This window comes from Aotus nancymaae, unplaced genomic scaffold (assembly GCF_030222135.1).
Source record: "Aotus nancymaae isolate 86718 unplaced genomic scaffold, 86718_ANA_hifiasm-v0.15.2.pri h1tg000040l, whole genome shotgun sequence".
Taxonomy (NCBI): Eukaryota; Metazoa; Chordata; class Mammalia; order Primates; family Aotidae; genus Aotus; species Aotus nancymaae.
Genome location: NW_026988454.1, coordinates 28,663,472 through 28,679,130, shown reverse-complemented (window position 1 = coordinate 28,679,130; position 15,659 = coordinate 28,663,472). Strand labels below are relative to the sequence as shown.

The following is a 15,659-nucleotide window of genomic DNA, read 5'->3' as shown; positions in this document are numbered from 1 at the left end:
GTGGTTTTTCTTAGTCTTTATAATATTGGGACTGAAACATGCAGAAGTAGTAGTAGGAAAAGCTAAAGGCATGTTGCTTACCATCAGTCGTGTCTTCGAAAGCAAAAACTTTGCACTTGGATAGGATCATCTCCAAACACTGAAACTTATCAAACTATTAACAACAACAAAAAGTAACCTGACCTTTGTGCCACTTCTATAACCTTCACTATTTTCTTTAACTCCCCATGATCCCGCCATGAAAATATTTACACTGTGATGTGTTTCATAACACTTTGTGGTGCTTAGAGCTATAGGTTATTTGCTTTGTAAAGTCTATTTCCATTTAAATCCATGGCATGCTTTGCTGTTGTCCACATTTCAATTTCCAAGGACTCTTGGCAGTGTCTCTGTGCAATCTTAAAAACTAAAACGGTGGAAAGTAAAAACGGATATTAATCTTGGTTGGCTGTAACAATAAGAAGGCAACAAGTTGAAAGAGAAACAGAATGGTCTTAGTTTGAGGTAAAATGCACCTAGTTTGAAGCCTGATTCTGGACATTATTAGCTGAGTAATTAGGGCAAGTTTAATCTCTCTTAGCCTCAGTTTCTTCTTCTGTAAAAAGGGATGCCTTATTTGGTCAGAGTAAGCAAAAGAGATAATGTGTGGTCAAAATTGTTATCTAACTGGTGTTTAATAGCTGGCAGCTATCATCAAAGACAAACATAATCAATGAATATTTGGATTCTTTATATTTGTTCTTGCTTATTGTTCAAATAATTTAAACAACTAAGAGGAGATCCTCTATTAAGACATAAACAATTATTTACAACATGTCATCATCATCTATAATGTCTATTTCCTCCTAGTCTTTAAGTTGTTACTGTTCTGTAAATCCACCACGCGAAGAAAGCCTGATGACATCTAGTAATTTGGGTGCTATCAACAAGTGTTACAGCCTGTAAGCATTTAGTGCTTGAAATCTACTTGTCTTTTTTAAATAATTATTTTGATGCAGGTACATAAATGTGATGGGACCAAACATTTTAAACACTATGTAGCTTTAAAAATCTTCTTTAGGAAATATAATCTTCCTCAGTAGCAGCAACCCGGTAGAACTTAATTTTGTCACTAATCCTATCTCAGGATCTTTCTGTTAACTTGTAATCATTTAGGTAACACACTATCTTTCACTTATAGCTCAGCCTCCAGCACTTCCTCTTTTCCTTGCTCTTCTCCCAGATGTCATGGGGGTCAATGGAGGTTAGGGGTTGAGATCAGCTTACATGATTTCTTGATTGGGAGGGAGAAGGGGACATACAATAAAGACACCCAAGGTATCAATCAAATAAGAAGCCAATAAACATCCTTAGTCTCCTTGGCCCCAGGATTCACAATACCCATGTTTCCTGGAACAACACTTTAATTTAAAGACAGAAAGTTATTTATTTTACCAAAGTATTTTTGGGGTGGGGGGAGGGTGGAAATCTCTTCTAATTCAACAAATCAGTTTACTTATTTAAAGTGAATCATTTTCTTCTTTTGTCCATGAGGCATTTTATTTGTAAATATATATATTACATCCCTAGAAAAAGAATCCCAGGATTTTCCCTCCTGTGTGTTTTTGTCTTGCTTCTTCATGGTCCATGATGCCAGCTGAGGTTGTCAGTACAATGAAACCAAACTGGCGGGATGGAAGCAGATTATTCTACCATTTTTCTAGAGCTTTGAGTTGCACATCAAATCTGGGGCTGATCACGCCACACTTGTTTAGCCTACCTGTGAGGTTCACAACAATTTTCCCAGCTCTGTGATCATCAATGATTTCAAATTCACCAACGTAACCACGCTTCATTATCACAGTGAGAAACCGGAAGATGACTTTGGAGCACGGCCTAATAAGCACCTGGCGTTTGCCTCTTTTTTCGGCATTGTTGATGCTCTTGAGAGCATCAGCCAGGACATTCATGTGCACTATTGTGGCGGCGCCCAAAGATGGAGGAAAGAGAAAGTGAATCATTTTCTTTCTTTTTTTTTTTTTTCTTTTTTGAGACTGAGTCGCCCAGGCTGGGCGCAGTGGCGCAATCTCCGCTCACCGCAACCTCCGACTCCTAGGTTCAAGCGATCTTCTGCCTCAGCCCCAAATAGCTGGGATTACAGGTGCACGCCACCATGCCCAGCTTATTTTTGTATTTTCAGTAGAGCCGGGGTTTCGCCATATTGGCGAGGCTGGTCTCGAACTCCTGACCTCAGATGATCCACCTGCCTCGGCCTCCCAAAGTGCTGGGATTACAGGTGTGAGCCACCGTGCCTGGCCTAAAGTGAATCATTTTCAAAGGATTATTTGTGAGGAAAACAGTCTTCAAGATAACCATTATTATGTGCAAAGAGAGAAAGAGAGATAGAGAAATGCAGCTACAAAGTCAAAAATAAAATTTCCCTTAAGTTGCTTGAAAACCAAAATGATGTTTGTTATTTGGTTAGTTCGGCTTAGCGTTTGTTGTTGATGGTTGTATTTGTAGAATTGAGGAACCTTAAAAAACAAAAATAAATAATTGCTTAAATTTCCTACCTTACTCTGCAGGCTGCAACATATCGTGATCTTACGATGCTGGTCTCTCCCACCTAACGCAAGACATGCTCCCTAATTAGGTCACTTCCAGTGACCAGACGGAGGAGCAGTTACTGTGATTTCATTGTAAGAGTGCCCATCAGTAATTGTTTTCCACAAATCTAGTATTGGATTTTACTCTCTTTTTTGAACAGAATTTCCCAACTAACTTCTTTCCTCCTCCTTTGTTCCTTCCTTTTTTCTTTGCTTCCTCCTTCTCTCTTCCCCCATCCCTTTTACTCATCATTTATTAAATACTTACTGTATGTTAGACACTGCTAAATTTGAAGATTTAAAAAAAACCATTTCTTGCCTTTAAATAGCAGAGAAGCGAATGATGGTGACATTCACTATAAGTAAACAAGTAATTACAATATGTCATGGTGCATGGTCTAACAGAGAGAAACAGAGTACTGTTAGAATATACAGAAAAGTTGTCCTGCGCAGACCTGGAATGGTGAGAAGTAGGTCAGTTTCATCTTTTGACTCCTCCTTCCGGAAGGAACTGCAGGATGACTATCTATATATACTCTGACAGATTAAACAGGACATGTGAGAGTTAACAAGATTAAAGTGATGACGTTTCATATTGGGTCACTGAAGATGGGGAAGTGGAGACTAGAACTAGAGGTGGCCTTGGAAGCAAAGGGAAATGGAAGAGGGTGAGAAAAATGGACAGAAGGATGAAAGAAAGAGAAAAGCAAAACAATATTCCCACAACACAAATCCTTATGCTGACCAGACTGAGCCTTAGCAAAGTGATTGATTCTCCACACCAGTCAGACCCCAGAACCTATGTGACAGTTTCTTTTTTGTAGTTTCTGCCCCATTGCCTTCATCATTTCGATAAAAAAATGCTTTGGGGAAATAAGCATTATTTATTCCATACTTCTAGCTCTGCTCTAGTTAGCTCAAGTAGAGTTGAATTAAAAGGCAAATGCCCGTTGCCTATAATCCTAGCTACTCGGGAGGCTGAGGCCCAAGAATCACTTGAACCTGGGAGGTGGAGATTGCAGTGAGCCGAGAATGTGCCACTGCATTCCAGCCTGGGCAACAGAGTCAGACTTTGTCTCAAAAAAAAAAAAAGAAAGACCACAGACTTTGGAATAAAACAGTCATCACTTAATTTTTCTACACCAAGGTACTTTTCTGCCTATTTCCTTTTGTCTTTCTCCTAGTTCTCAGGACCTTCATTGATATACATTCATTTAAGGTTTCAATACATTTTTGAATCCCCAAAAGGTTGGGGAATCCCAAGTAATGTTTCAAGATGTATTGAAACAGTAAATGAATGTTTATTAGGTGACTTACACCTGTAATCTCAACACTTTGGAAGGCTGAGGCAGGTGGATCACTTGAGGTCAGGAGTTCGAGACCAGACTGGCCAACATGGTGAAACCTTGTCTTTACTGAAAAAACAAAAATTAGCCAGGCATGGTGGGGTGCGCCTGTAATCCTAGCTACTCAGGAGGCTGAGGCGTGAGAATTGCTTTGGCCTGGGAGGTGGAGGTTGCAGTGAGATGAGATTGCACCACTGCACTCTAGCCTGAGCAACAGAGCGTGACTCTGTCTCAAAAATAATAATAATAAATAAAATGTATATCAATAAACTCTTCAATCCCCAAAAGTTATCTGAGATGCTAGAAATTTTAAGGCAGCCTGAGGCTTTGAACATATGTATACATTCCTACCATGGAAATAGTTTGGTCAATTTAATTCATTTCACAAACATTTATTGAGCATTTATTATGTGTTTTGTTTGTTTGTCTGATTGTTTTTGCCTAATACCAATGCTCATAATACTATGTGTTAATAACTACTAGATACTGAGAACAGAAGGCCAAATAACATGATCCCTGCCATTGAGGAACTTAGAATACAGTGGAGAAGACAAATGCATGCTATTGAACTTTTCTCTGTGTTGCACTTCCTATCTATGCAGCTCCCCACCCCTGCTTCCAGCTCTGAGTCCTAACTTGGTTTGTTCCTGGTTTGAGGATGTCTGGTTCCCCTCTAAAGGCCTTAGATCTCCTTTCATGTGAACATTTTACAGTAGCTTATGAAATTTCAGACTGCTTCCTATGGAAACCTGTCTTCCCTTGCTTGTCTGCAGTAGAAAGATGGAATGCCAATGTTTCACCTCACTGTCAGGGAGGATGTGGAGTTAAGCTCTCCCTTCCCTCAAGGAAAGTGAAGTTTTCAGTTTTTAATTAGTAAACTGATTTCTAAATTATCAAGATCTATTGTGAAAGTGTCCCAGGCAGAAAAGGCAACAGGAAGAAAGACAAGCAATGCCTCAGAGGCACTTCTTACATGGCAGCGGCAAGAGAAAATGAGGAATAAGCAAAAGCAGAAACCCCTGATAAACCCATCAGATCTCATGAGACTTATTCACTATCACGAGAACAGCATGGGAAAGACTGGCCCCCAGGATTCAGTTACTTCCCACTGGGTCCCTCCCACAACATGATGGAATTCCAGGAGATACAACTCAAGTTGAGATTTAGGTTGGGACACACCCATACCATATCAGCCATCCTGCATAATTTTGACTTTTTCTGCTCCTATAGCCTCTGTGTTTCCTGCCCAGTGAAGCCGCAGCTTACCTTGTGCTCCTTGGTCAGTGTCTTAATCAGGCTAAGTTCTCCCCTCCTTCCCTAAAGGGAAGGGAGAGATTCAGGCTCTATCCCTGAGCTTGAGGACAAAGTCAAGGTTATCTGTACCACTACCCCATTTCCAGTTAAGCCTACCTGTAGGGTCCACCTGTCAAGTTCCTTTGAGTTACTATGCTCATTAATTTCCTGATCCATACTAGCTTTCTAGCAATTTCTGAGGAAGAGCTTCCTGCATTCTGCTGTGCAGGTAGAAAACCAGGCTTTGAGTAAGCTGCTCTGGCACACAAGAATGAGAGCTCAAAAAGGTGGGCTAATACACATTCTTACTTATCCCCTAGAGCACCTGATATTATTTGAAAGGGCCTCTTTGCAAGTCCTGGAATGTCTCATCCAGTTGAAGAGAAGGCCGAGGGGGTTCCTATATACACCATATTAACTAAATAGAAAATTGGGTTACCATGTCTGTGTAAGATCAGAAGTTCCTGCTGTGACAGCATGGCAATTTCCTTCAGCTTCCTGAATCCCTAAAACATGCAAGTCAGTACAAGGAGCATGGCACCAACTTTCCTGTGTTGGACCTAGGCTGTAACAAACAATCCCACCCACCAATCCCCTAACAGTCTGCCTGGCCCCCTCACCCTGGACCAAGTGTCTCCCATGGCCTGGGCAGGCAAAGTTTATCTTTTTTAATTTTATTTTTGAGACAGGGTATTGCTCTCTCACATAGTATAGCGGCGTGATCATGACTCGCTGCAGCCTCAACCTCTCTGTCTCTTGCAATCCTCCTATCTCAGCCTTCCAAGTCGATGAGACGACAGTCACACACCACTACACCTGGCTAATTTTAAATTTTTTTGTAGGGACAGGGGTCTCACTCACTATGTTGCCCAGGTTGATTTCGAACTCTTGATCTCAAGCAATACACCCACCTTGGCCTCCCTAAGTGCTGGGATTACAGGTGTGAGGTTAGGTTTGTCATTTAATCACAAAGTACACAATAATAATGACTACCATTTATTGAATAATTGCTTTGCAGGTCAAGGTACACTTAAGCCTTACGAATACCATATACAGAAGGTGTTATTATTCCCATTTTATATATGAGGGATATGGGAAATTGAGCCCAAGGACATACATTAAGTGGTAGAGCTGGAATTTTATTAATGGCCTGTTGGGCACCAAAGTGTGTGCTTTAACGTTTCATAAGCGTTGGATGAAGGCATCGGCTTCTCTGGACCTACTTTTTCTTGTTGGGAAAAATACCAAAAAACTTTTTGATAATAAAAACTTGAAGAGAATAAAAAAGCTACAGTAAACTTTTAGCTTGAAACATTTAGCTTACTTTATAGCAGGAATAAAGACATCTACACATTTTATATGTCTTAAAACAATATCTATAAATGGCAAAATAGCACAGTAAGTTATTATATTTCATTTAAGAATGATAAGTAAGTATGTAAGTATGATGAAAGTTAATTCAATAGTATAGATCCATTGGGAGGGAGCATATGATGAATTAAATGTTACCATTACAGCAAATTTGAGGTGTTTTTCAATATATGTCATTTGGCAGTGGCTTATTGGAAAATCATGGGCCACAAATAAAACTGATGCAAATATACAATGATATATAATCAATTAATAATTATGTACTTAAAATCATTTATAATTCATTATAAACATAGTTAAATAGACATTTTGATTATTAAAAAGTATTATAAGAGTAACTGAAAACAATAATTAACACAGGATAATACTGATATCTCACTGATAACAAAATGACCTCTTTGGAATGGTCAGAGTTCCAACTCTATGCCTGTGGAAATGCAAATAGGTGCATGGCAGCCAGTATTCTTTTTTTTTTTGAGATGAAGTCTTGCTCTGTTTCCCATGCTAAAGTGCAGTAGTACAATCCAGGCTCATTGAAACTTTGATCTCCTGGGCTCAAGGGCTCTTCCAAACCTCAGCCTCTCAAGTAGCTAGGAATTCAGGTGCACTCCAACAATCCAGGTTAATTTTTTTTCTTAATTTTTTGGAAAGATAGAATTGCATTATGATGTCCAGGCTGGTCTCAAACTCCTGGGCTCAAGCAATTCTCCTGCCTTGACCTCCCAGAGGGCTGGGATTGTAGGCATAAACCACTGCACTCAGCCAGCAACTGGTATTCTTAGTAGAAGATCTTTCATAAGAAAGATTTATCAGATGTCTCCACACAAATGGCTGCCTCACCCCATATATATTCAAGGCATCTCTAGCCTTAATTGGTTTGCAAATTAGCTTGGATTTAGCTAGCTCTCAGAGGTTCTCTACTCTTTTTTTATTTTTTAATTGCATTTTGAGAGGGACAGAACAATAGTTTAACAGCCTGACATAACCTTCTGAAGATCATTGTAAAGTATTGAGAAGAGAGAATTCAATAAGGGACTTAGACAATTTTAGGTCAAGCATTATCTAGTAGATACCAGAGAGTGAATGGTCCTAGATATCAGACTAAAAAACCCTTACTAGGGAGAAAAAGTGACTTATTAAGTTTACAGCAGGTACTCAATAAATATTTGTTTAATAAATGGTTGTTTAATGGTTATAATTATCCCTGAAAAATATAACTGAACTGCCAAAATACTAGTATTAAATTTTTGCATTACTATAAGACTAATTGACATTTTCCTGATTCAATTGACTAATTGACTCATCTTCCTTCTTTTCTCTCATAAGCTTTAAATCTTATTAATGTGCTAGGAATTAGATTGACCACTAGGAAATCCAAGTTATTCTGTTTTTAATTCTATGATTATTAAAACCACTTTGGTGAAAACGGTCTGATTTTGCACGTATGACAATGCTGTTTATAGATCGTAGATGACCCTAGGTGGATAACGTATAACTTTTCATACAGTCGAAGTTCTTACTGTATAGTAATATTGATGTTTCAAATACAATCTTCTGGCTGTGTGCAGTGGCTCACACCTGTAATCCCAGCACTTTGGGAGGCCAAGGTGGGTGAATCACTTCAGCCCAGGAGTTTGAAACCAGCCTGGCCAACATAGCGGAAACCCTGTCTCTACCAAAAAAAAAAAAAAAAAAATTAACTGGGTGTGTTGGAATGCACCTGTAGTCCCAGCTACTCAGGAGGCTGAGGTGGGAGGATCACTTAATCCCAGGAAGCAAAGGTTGCAGTGAGCTGAAATCGCACCACTGCACTCCAGCTTGGGCAACAGAGTAAGACCTTGTCTCAATAAATAGATAAATAAATAAAGACAATCTTCTATACACTTGCTTAACATTAATCAGTCTTCTTGATATGTGTATGTATGAAGGAGCACCCCAAAGGCACCTAAATACTTAGAAGAGAAAGCCATCTAGAAACATCTAGATGTTTGAATTTTTAAATTGAAATCTAAATGTTTGAGTGATAACCTGTAAACCCAATTGAACTTCATAAGCCCAAGGAAGGTAATCAGCTATTTTAAGGAAGTTTGTGGCAATGAAAACCATGTTGTGTTTAAGAAATCAGTGAAGAAATTGGACTTAGTTCTAGAAAAAAAAAATCTCTATCAAAGAATTCCAGGGGCTTATTTAGAACACTCTAAACAGCTTTAATCAACACTGCTAAGACCGAGAAGAAAAGAATGTGGTCTATGTTCCTCCCACACGTTTTTGTTGTTTTATCCCTTAATTAAATATATAGAAAAGACTGCCAAAAGACCTAAGAAATTTACTCTTGTAGATCCTTTAAATTTATGTTCACAAAATATCAACCCATAATTCCATTGTCTCTGTAATTTCTCTCAGAAAGAGTTAATAAATGTGTATTATGACCCACTTACTAAATAACTGATAGCTAAAAGGCAGCTGTTATGAAGGATTTTACATGCAATTAATGATATTCAAAATTCACATCATATTGGAAATTAGAATATCAACAAAACTTGTAGTGATTGCTTGCTACTTTAGCCGATTAAAAATGTATACAACTAGTTTTTCCAAATTTTAGTGGCTTCTTCAATTGAGTATGATCCAGAGACAGCATGGGCAGAGATATTAGACACTGATCTCACTAAAAAGACAATGGAAATGGAATATAAATGCAGATAATTGTATGTGTTCAATACATACTAAATTTTAAAACATTACCTCTTCCCTAGAAATGTGTCTAAATTTTGGTGAAAATTTAAAAAGATATTTGATCTATAATGGCTAAGATAATTGATTCATACATTTTTTTTTTTTGAGATGGAGTCTCACCCTGTTGCCCAGGCTGGAGGGCAGTGGTGCAATATCGGTTCACTGCAAGCTCCACCTCTTGGATTCAATCGATTCTTCTGCCTCAGCCTCCCGAGTAGCTGGGACTACAGGGGCATGTCACCATGCCCGGCTAATTTTTGTATTTTTAGTAGAGATGGGGTTTCACTATGTTGGCTAGCCTGGTCTTGAACTCCTGACCTCATGATCTGCCTGCCTCAGCCTTTCAAAGTGCTGAGATTGCAGGCGTGAGCTATGGCACCTGGACTGATAATTGATTTATGCATCTAATCTTTCATTTCGAATAGCTCTGAGAAGGGTCAAGAGGTTAGATAGTCAAGCCTCAAGTCTATTCAACTAGTTATTGAGCACCACTCCGTGCCAGGCATGGGGCCAAGTATTGCAAAGACACAAATGAATAAGACACTGTTCACCGTCAGAACGGTAGTCTGCTAAGGGGAAATGACTATGGTACAAGTTCCAATAGAAGCTTAAATAAACGTTTTTTAAGACAACACATTTAGCACCTTTGTCTTCTAAGAGGGTTGTCATAATTCACATCACTGAGAAAATCAGTTGCTATAAAGTTTACTTTCACTGATAGAGATTTAGTGCTGAAGACAGGCAAGAAAAAAGAAGAAAGAAAAATGAAACAAAGAGAAAAAAGACAAATTATAAAGCCTCTGCTAGGTCTTCCAAGCTGCCCAAGGGTCAGAGGCAAAAGTGTTTGTTTTTTGTTTTTTGTTTTTGTTTTCCCAGCAGAGCACATTAATGAGGCTTTGGATTTTGGACTAGAAAGCTAAATTGCTCTGTGTAACGAAGGAGAGAACGGAGGTTCCGGGCCTGAGGAGTAGGAACTTGGAAACAGACAGGGAGAGGTGAGGACAGGGCTTGGCAGCAGGTAGGACACTGGAGCTGGGAGGAGTGGGGTCCCTGAGCCAGTCCACAGGTGGCGCAGCTGAAGGGATTTGAAATAGGACAGCTCTCTTTCTTTCTTCTTCCTTTCTTTCTTTTCCTTCTTTCTTTTTTCTTTCTCTTTTTCTTTCTTTCTTTCTCACTTTCTCCCTCCCTCCCCTCCCTCCCCTCCCTCCCCTCCCTCCTCCCTCCCTTCCTTCCTTCCTTCTTTTTTTTTGAGACACGTTCTCACTCTATGGCCCAGGCTGGAGTACAGTGGTGCAATCACAGCTCACTGCAACCTCAACCTCCTGGGTTTAAGAGATTCACTCACCTCAGCCTCCCAAAGTGCTGGGATTACAGGTGTGAGCCACTGCGCCTGCCTGAAACAGGACATCTCATATTTCATTATGAATTGTTTGTTTTGCTCTAATGTAAATTGCCTTCATCCTTAAACCTTTGGGAAAGTCTGACATTCACCACACACGGCCAAATGCTAGTTTTTTGTTTGTTTTATTTTGTTTTGTTTTGTTTTGAGATGGAGTCTCGCTCTGTTGCCCGGGCTGGAGTGCAGAGGTGTGATCTCAGCTCACTTGCAACCTCTGCCTCTCGGGTGCAAATGATTCTCCTGCCTCAGCCTCCTGAGTAGCCCAGATTACATGGGCCTGTCACCACACTCGGCTAATTTTTGTTTTTTTTGGTAGAGACAGGTTTTCGCCATGTTGGCCAGGCTGGTCTCGGACTCCTGACCTCAGGTGATCTGCCCACTTCGACCTCCCAAGGTGCTGGAATTACAGGTTAGAGCCACTGAGCTCAGCCCCAAATGCTAGTTGTTTTATCAGGTGGGCAGGGGGAGGCTGATATGGGGAATAAATTAAGAAATGGAGCTCTTCCATGTTGATTTTTTTGGGGAAATTGTTGAACACTGTGAAATGTGAGAAGTAACTGGAATTAGAGAACTCAGAACCAGCAGAAAGCATGAGAACATACATCCCAAGAATTTCCAAAAATGTAAGGAAGAGCATTGAACTTCCTAGAGGATATGGAATCACGAACTTGAGTACAGTCAAGGTGAGGGTGACATTTGCATTACATAAAGTGGTATGAGATGGGAGGCTAAGGCAGGAGAATCACTTGAACCCAGGAGGCAGAGGTTGCAATGATCCAAGACCATGTGACTGCACTCCAGCTTGGGTGACAGAGGGAGACTCCATCTCGAAAAAAAAAAAAAAAAAAGGGACATGAGATACCTGTTCCAAAAGAAGTTGAGAGTGCTGTAAAAATCCCAAGAGGGGCATATGACACCAAGGCGGATGGCAGGAGGAAAAGGATCAGGTCTGGGTATGCTTTGTATATTAGTTCATTTCTCTTCAAACCCTTTTGCAATGAGGAAGAATGCATTAAATAAGAAACACAATTTTGGCTGGGCCCGGTGGCTCGCACTTGTCATCCCAGCACTTTGGATTTGGTGGATCATGAGGTCAGGAGTTCAAGACCAGCCTGGCCAACATAATGAAACCCTGTCTCTACTAAAAATACAAAAATTGCCGAGCATGGTGGCACATGCCTGTAGTTCCAGCTACTTGGGAGGCTGAGGCAGGAGAATTGCTTGAACCTGGGAAGTAGAGATTGCAGTGAGCTGAGATCATGCCACCGTACTCCAGCTTGGGCAACAGAGTAAAACTTCATCTCCAAGAAAAAGAAACACAATTTTGTTTTTCCATTACAACAACTCTGCAAGCAAATTTCATTATCTCTAATTTTTAGAATAGAAAACTGAGGCCCATAGAGGTTTGTAATTTTTCCGAGAACACACACAAACAGAACTACATCCAGCCTGCATGACTGGGTCGCCTCTGCTTTGTACATACACATGGAGCTTCATGCCAGAGCTGGCATTCAAGTTTGGCCTTGGATTTCAGTAGGCGAAGGTAGGGTGGGAAGGGAGGACTAAGCAGGCAGAGAGAACAATCAGAGCAAAGGCAGGAAGGCAAGCAGGGACTAAATAAACATTTACAGAACAAAACTGATCTCCACCCCATGCCCTCACTACACTCTGGACCAGATGTAGGAATAGGATGTAGGGTAGTTTGATAAATCCACGGTTTATCACAGACGGCACTGGAGGGTCTGGACTCTGGAAGGTAATAGTAGTCAAGTTGCAGAAGGTTTTAAAAGACAGTGAAAAGCTTATATTTGATTTAATAGACCATGTGGATACTTTGAAGGTTTGGAAGCTGTACTTTCAGAAAATTAACCCAGCATTAGACTGAAGGGTGGCCCAGAACAGAGCATCTTACACTTCATATAATGTGGATTTCTGTATTTCTAAGTCTAACATTTTGTATTTCTCTTTTTTTTTTGAGATGGAATCTAACTTTGTCGCCCAGGCTGGAGTGCAGTGGCGCCATCTTGGCTCACTGCAACCTCTCCCTCCTGGGTTCAAGTGATGCTCCTGCCGCAGCCTCCTGAGTAGCTGGGATTACAGGCGCATGCCACCACGCCAAGCTAATTTTTGTATTTTTAGTAGAGACGGGGTTTCACCATTTTGGTCAGGCTGGTCTCGAACTCCTGACCTGGTGATCCGCCCGCCTCGACCTCCCAAAGTGCTGGGATTACAGCCGTGAGCCACCACGCCCAGCCTAACATTCTGCATTTCTAAGAAGCTCTCTAGTGATTCCGACACAAGGAAGCTGGAATGGGCTCGGGAGACTTAAATTTAGAGCTGCAAGGACTTTGTTTAGGGCCTCAGGGCAGGAAAGGAACTAGTGAAGGAGTGAGGGAAGAAACAGCTCACTGCAACCTCCGCCTCCTAGGTTCAAGTGATTCTCCTGCTTCAGCCTCGCTAGTAGCTGGGACTACAGATGTGTGCCACAAAGCCGGCTAAATTTTGTATTTTTAGTAGACACGGCGTTCCACCATGTTAGCTAGGCTGGTCTCAAACTCCTGAACTCAAGCAATCCACCAGCCTCGGCCTCCCAAAGTGCTGGGATTACAGGAGTGAGCCACTGTGCCTGGCCCTCGGTACTTCTTTTTAAGCTTGGTGGGTTATCCTAATGGGTAGTCAGATTAATTGCCACTGCAATGCTTTGTGACATTAACCCCTTCCACTCTAGGTTTTGTAGACTCCATAGTCAGCACCTTGGATATTTGGTTAGAAACTGTGTTTCTTGGTGCCCTCCTTGACCCCTGACTCCACTGTGATCACCACAGCTGCCTGTCTGGCTGCTCTTTGCACCTAGCACTTAAGCCCTCATGACTGAATTTAATGATCTGGACATTTTATTCTCAGCTGGCAGCACTGACCATTTGGCCGAAGCTCAGTAAAGGATAATGTAGCCTCTCTAACTGGAGCTACAACAAAGACTCAGAAAAAAGAAAGTGGAAGGACTGTATACTGAATGAAAGACATTTACAAAAAAGAAGGGTGAACCACGGGTGGGGTGACTAGGTGTTCCAAACTGACCAGGGCTGTCCTAGATTGTGGCTTTTTGATTGATTATTTTGGGGTGATAGTTTAGATTTCTTATTAGAAGATTAGAAGGCCTAGAACAAAGGTTATTTGTAAATTTGAAAGTGGTGGATGAATTGGAAAAATAAATAGTGGTTATCATCTTAGAGTTCTTAGCAATTTTCCAGATTTTCTGTTACTTTTTTTTTTTTTTAATTCTCTATAACAACTCTGTCCAGTAGAACTTTCTGAGACAGTAGAAAATTTCTGTGCTATCCAATACAGTCATTAATCCCCTGTGGCAACTGAACACTTGAAATGTGGTTAGTGTGACTGAGGACCTGAATTTTTTTTTTTTTTTGAGATGGAGTTTTTGCTTTTGTTACCCAGGCTGGAGTGCAATGGCTCAATCTCGGCTCACCGCAACCTCCGCCTCCTGGGTTCAGGCAATTCTCCTGCCTCAGCCTCCTGAGTAGCTGGGATTACAGGCACGCACCACCATGCCCAGCTAATTTTTTGTATTTTTAGTAGAGACGGGGTTTCACCATGTTGACCAGGATGGTCTCGATCTCTTAACCTTGTGATCCACCTGCCTTGGCCTCCCAAAGTGCTAGGATTACAGGTGTGAGCCACCGCGCCCAGCTGGACCTGAATTTTTAATATTGTTTCATTTAACTAATTTAAGTGTAAGTGAAAATTAGAGTCAGCTGTGATGTATCTCACCTGTAGTCCCAGTTACTCAGGAGGCTAAGATGGGAGAATCGCTTGAGGCTAGAGTTTGAGACCAACCTGGGCAATGTAACAAGACCCTGTCTCTAAAAAATTAAAAAGAAATGAAAAAGAAAATATCCATGTGGGTCTGGTAACTACTTATTGAACAAAGTAGACTTATAAAGTTGCTGTTATCTATGTTAGACATATGTAGGGGAGACTCCTCTCCCATAGCTCCTTCACAGAGAAACTATCTCATGCATCTCTTTTGGAAGGAGCAGTCCTAGTAGTGGGCATAGCAGATCTGACAGTGGGTAAGGGAGTGTGACTAGTAATCCATCTAAACTAGATCAGTTAGGTTCTCTCTTTAAAGAATCTGGAGGCCAAGCATGGTGGCTCATGCTGTAATCTGAACATTTTGGGAGGCCATGGTGAGAGCATTGCTTGAGCCCAGGAGTTCAAGACCAGCCTGGGCAACATAGTAAGTCCTCATTTCTACCAAAAATAAAAAATTAGCCAGGCATGGTGGTGCACCTGTAGTCTTAGCTACTCGGGAGGCTGAGGCAGGAGGACGGCTTGAGCCCAGGGCTGCAGTGAACTATGATTGTGCCATTGCACTCCAATTTCGGTGACAGAGACCCTGTCTCAAAAAAAAAAAAAAGTCTGGAATTAAGATTCTAAAAGACTGTATTCATTTGGTAATGGTGAGCCACTGCACCCGGCCAGTTTAACCTGCGTTTAAAACTTTGTGTAAAGGAATAATAGTCAGGCTCACTTCACTCAACACTGTATTTGTGAAATTCATCATGTTGTGTCCAGCTGTTAGTTGTTTGTTCTCCTTGGTGGATAACAGCCCATTATATGAATATACTGTATTTATCAATTTATTCTGATGTTATTTGGGGATTGAGTCGCTGTATTTTAGAAATATTATGCACATTAGGGCGAGGTGGCTCACGCCTTGTAATCCCAGCACTTTGGGAGGTCAAGGCAGGTGGATCACCTGAGGTCAGGAGTTCGAGACCAGCCTGACCAACATGGCAAAACTAAAAATACAAAGAGTACAAAGAATCTACTAAAAATACAAAGAATAGCTGGACATGGTGGTGCATGCCTGTAATCCCAACTACTCGGGAGGCTGAGGCAGGAGAATCG

The 15,659-nt window shown here is 41.0% G+C and overlaps 1 pseudogene; it reads right to left on the bottom strand.

Moving 5' to 3' along the window:
- Positions 1 to 1,553: 1,553 nt before the first annotated feature.
- LOC110568270 (small ribosomal subunit protein uS8-like) lies at positions 1,554 to 2,000 on the bottom strand (annotated as a pseudogene).
- Positions 2,001 to 15,659: the final 13,659 nt, after the last annotated feature.